Source organism: Hibiscus syriacus, unplaced genomic scaffold (assembly GCF_006381635.1).
Source record: "Hibiscus syriacus cultivar Baekdansim isolate YM2019G1 unplaced genomic scaffold, ASM638163v2 tig00005406_pilon, whole genome shotgun sequence".
In the NCBI taxonomy this organism is placed as follows: Eukaryota; Viridiplantae; Streptophyta; class Magnoliopsida; order Malvales; family Malvaceae; genus Hibiscus; species Hibiscus syriacus.
Window position 1 is genome coordinate 5,083,744 of NW_024062056.1, and position 4,735 is coordinate 5,088,478.

The following is a 4,735-nucleotide window of genomic DNA, read 5'->3' on the forward strand; positions in this document are numbered from 1 at the left end:
AAAAATATGGCCATTTTGTTCAATATTTTTAATCAAAATAAATAATTTATAATTAATATTTTATATTAAAATAGAGAATTCATATTACCTTGCAGCAAGTGGAAAGTCAACCACAATCCAACTAATTGGTGTCAAAAACAGAAGTCTATACCAAGCCCATGATTGTAGCAACAGCAGACATCCACCGATTTCTAATGTATTATTATCATTCACGACTAATTATGCATTGCATATCTCACTATACAAGAACGCTAATATCGTCGATCCGCAAATATATTATCTACTATTCATAAAATTTCTTAAAAAATAAGATACTGAGTGTGAACATAATTACCTTTTTTATCCGGCATCAAAATTCCCCCAATCAACTGCAATATATATGCTCGTGTTGCATATATAATTTCTTGCTCCGTACTATTTGGTTGGAGTTGAAATTGATTCTTCAACCATGACAACCTCACATGCCACCCTTTACACTCTGGTGGTACAGGCATTTTCCCAAGAAATGCACTGCAAAGTTCTACCACATTATTGTACTCATGTGTCATTACCACCGACATCCCATTTGTTTGGACCCCGAGTTGCATTGCCATATCCTCCTGAGTTATCGTACATTCTCCACACGGCAAATGAAACGTGTACGTTTCTAGTCTCCAACGTTCAATCAACGCGTTGATCAAACCTGAAACCAACTTCTATTCTCGCACAAATGTTACATACCAAAATCCAGCCTGTTGCAAGTTTTCTTTTATCAATCGGTGTGGCTTGGGCAGATTATGTAGCCGATGACGAAGGACTTGCTGCTCATCCTCATGCAATTAAATAATTCAAAAAATTTATCACAATCATAAATTAATATTCAAATATTTAAAATAATTCATTAAACAAATATTTTATTTTACTAAATAAGAATAACACCATTATTCTCAAATGAGTTGAAATATGTTCATTGTCAAGTCTCAGCAGTAAAATTTGATCAGCCATTCGAATGAATCTGTAAAAACAATTAAACAACAATATTTATAAAATCATTTAATATAATCTAATATAAACTAACTAACAAAAAATTAATATAATAAACTAATAAACTAACAAACTAAACTTTTTAAATATATAAATTAAACGCGCCCTTAATCAACTAATAAACTATTCTTTTATATAACTTAAACTAATAAACTATTTTTTAATTATAATATAACTTAAACTACTAACAAAATAATTAACTAAAATTTTTAAATAATATAAATTCAACAAACAAATATAACTTAATTATTTAACTAACTACAAACTAATTAAATATGTTTTATATATAAATAACGACTAACAAACAATCTAATTAATTTTTTTAATATATAACTATCAAACAAACTAATTAAATAATTTTTTATTTATGTATGATATAATTTAAACTAACAATAATATAACTTAAACTAACAAACTAATTAACTAAATTTTTGTTTTACCCTAAACCCTAAACTAACAAACTAATAATTTAAAATAATAAACTAATTTAAATAAAATAAAAAATTACCTCACGATGTTTGCCCCCTTTCTTCTTCTTCCTTTCCTTTCTCTCGGCACTCTTCTCCCTTTCTTTCTTTTATGCTTTGTTAACCCCATATTTCACCCTATATATTTAAGCCCCGACTGCTTCAATTCATGCAACAATAATTGAAGAAATCACGGGCCTCCAATGCAGCAATAATTGCTGCATGAAGCAACGAAAATGATGTTGCATGAAGCAGCGAAAATGGTGTTGCATGAAGCAGTGAAATGATGCTGCAATAATGCAACTATTAAAGCTGCATGGGAGCAGCGGGGAACAGGCGGCAGGAATCTCGCCAGTTTGGTCGTCGGGATCACTTGGCTACCTTATAGGTCGCCAGGCATACATGGCGACCTTCATTTCAGCAGGACGCTGGGTGTGCATGGCGATCTTCACGCATGCAAAGGGCAGCAGCTCACCACAACTCGCGGGGACGGCATGTCGACCTCCTTGGTCGCCCGGAGTGCCTGGCGACCTACATTCGAACTGTAGATTTCACCCTATCTCAACAATTAATTGTTGGAACGCATTATCTCGTGAATTTTTTTTTCCAACAACATTATCTCATGAGTTTTGCCTAAAATAAATAGCAACCGCCTTGTTTATATTAATTCCCGAAATGGTATTTTATTTCCTTTTCAACCCCTAGACTTGCAGCAAATTATTTTACATGGGGTAAGATTAGTTATAGCTCTTAAGTCAAGCCAAGACCACTGTCCGGATTAAACAAATTAACAGATCCCTTGTTTTAATATCTATATATATTCTCCAACCCCCTATCTGGCATAATATGCAAATGAAGAAAAGAGACATTTTTAGATGGGAAGATATGTTCAATTATTGATTGGAAACATGTTTCTAAATGAGCGAAACCTGTTCTCTCAAAATACTATTGTTTTTTTTTAAACTCATTTGTTAATTTTTATCTTCATCAGTACAAAAGTTGCATCAAACAAAGCTAAATAACTAATGGATCTAACCATAACATATAAACACCAAATATATTGCTTGTTCAAATTGTTGCTAATTTATTAGGTTATGTAGACCTTAATAAGGCGCTTCTTTACCAGCTAAGCTAACCTTTGGAGGAGAATGAAGTTAGGTTTTTCAAATAACATTCCTTTCAACAATATATGTTATTTAGTTCTATTATTCTTTCTCTTGGAGTAGCTTTGCATTTCTATGGATCATCCAGTCTGATGGAGGTTTTTTTTTTCATTTTTTTCCCATGCATTTATGGAAAGAATTAAAAGTTTGGTATCCCAACGTTGATGGGTTTGGAGGAATAATGCTTGAAAGCATGTGTCTTTATGTAGAATGCAATGCAAATGAGCAAACAAATGGGTTTATAAAAAGGGAATTTACCACCAACAGGCTACAGCAGTAGCTAAAGAGAAAGGTTTGTATTGGGGGTCCCTATATAAGGGAAATCTTACAACGCCATTTCTATCTCTGTGTATTTTGTTTTTCCCAGTACTGTTACTCATTTCTTCTATGTGTGACGCCTCCAACAACTAAGTGTCAATAACTAATGTTTATGGTGGAAATGTTAATTTTTTCCAACAAAATATCCAATAAATATGAGGCTAATGGGAGACTGCAGTTTGACGATGAAGCAAAAATATTGATATGGAAAGTTGTATTAGAGTTAGAAACCATTTTGACTTGTAAGTAAAAATGTCGCTTTTTATTTATTTATTTGTTTATTTATTTTGCAGTGCATAAAAGGCACCAATCCATCAAGGTTTGGTTTCTCACTCACTCACTCACAAGTCCCAAAGAGAAGAGATGGGGAGAGCTCCTTGCTGTGACAAAGCCAACGTGAAGAAAGGACCATGGATCCTGAAGAAGACTCAAAGCTCAAGGATTACCTTGAGAAACATGGAACTGGTGGGAATTGGATTGCTCTCCCTCACAAAGCGTATATATATATATCTACCATACCACAAATCATCTCTCTTCACTATTTAACCTAATCAATTAATTTCTCTGAAATATCAGGTCTCAAAAGATTTGGCGAGTTCACTGATGATGAAGACAGGATTATCTGCACCCTCTTCGCTACCATTGGAAGCAGGTTTTTCTCCTTTTTCTTTTCTTTAATCCGTTGGAGTATTGATGAAATCTCACAACAAGGGAAATAAAAGAAAACCCTTAAACTTGAGAAACTTGTTTACATCAAGCATCTGATAATTCTCAACCTGCGTATACCAAGTTTAGTTTATTCAACATCATCGCCTACAGCTATTAAGAAGGTTATTCACGGATTTTACTTGTTATGGAACGTTTTCTTTTCCAACATAATGTTACAGATGGTCAATAATTGCTGCTCAGTTACCAAGCAGGACTGACAATGATTTCAAGAACTACTGGAACACCAAACTTAAGAAGAAGCTCATGTCCATGACTAGTACTAGTCAACCACCTCCGTTCCCAACTTCTCATTAAGCTCCACCGCCAGCTTCATCACTCTACACTTCTTATTACACTCCAATCTGCACATCTTTGTCACCCCTTGAACCCATGTCATCGTTCCAAACTGCTCTTTTGAACAATGATCACACTACCTTGGCTACCAATTACTCTCTTATTCAAACCCAAGAGAATTTGGTGAATCATATGATGCAGTATTACACAATGAAACAAAATTGTCTCATGTTTGGGAGTGAATCAAGCTGCACTACTTGTTCTGATGGCAGAGAGATGAAGCAAGAATATGTGAGCTTTCGGGGTTTGGGAGCCTATAATGGCCATGGGTATGAAGATAATCAAAGATTCATGTTAAATTATGGCACCGGCAATGGAGGTGAAAATGTTAACCAACGGATTGAGACAAGTGGAAACTATGGAGAATGCCTATTAGATTATAATTTGGAAGATGTTAAGCGGCTGATTAGCTCTAGCGGGTGTGACAACAGCAGCTTCAGTTTGGTTGATGAAAACAACACTCAAGATAAAGTCATGTACTACTACTGATGTAGCTGATTGCAGAAAGATTTGCTGGGGTAAAGCCCAAAGCTGAGGGATTGCTACGTGAGAGATAAAAAGACTTTGAGTTTCTGGGTTACTGTGTTATGAATCAGATGATATATATATATATATATATATATATATATATATATATATATATATATATATATATATATATATATATATATATATATATGTGTTTTGAGAGTATCTGCTCCT

The 4,735-nt window shown here is 33.9% G+C and overlaps 1 pseudogene; it reads left to right on the plus strand.

Annotated features, from left to right (window-relative positions):
• The first annotated feature begins 3,334 nt into the window (after nt 1–3,334).
• LOC120199278 lies at nt 3,335–4,522 on the plus strand (annotated as a pseudogene).
• Nucleotides 4,523–4,735: the final 213 nt, after the last annotated feature.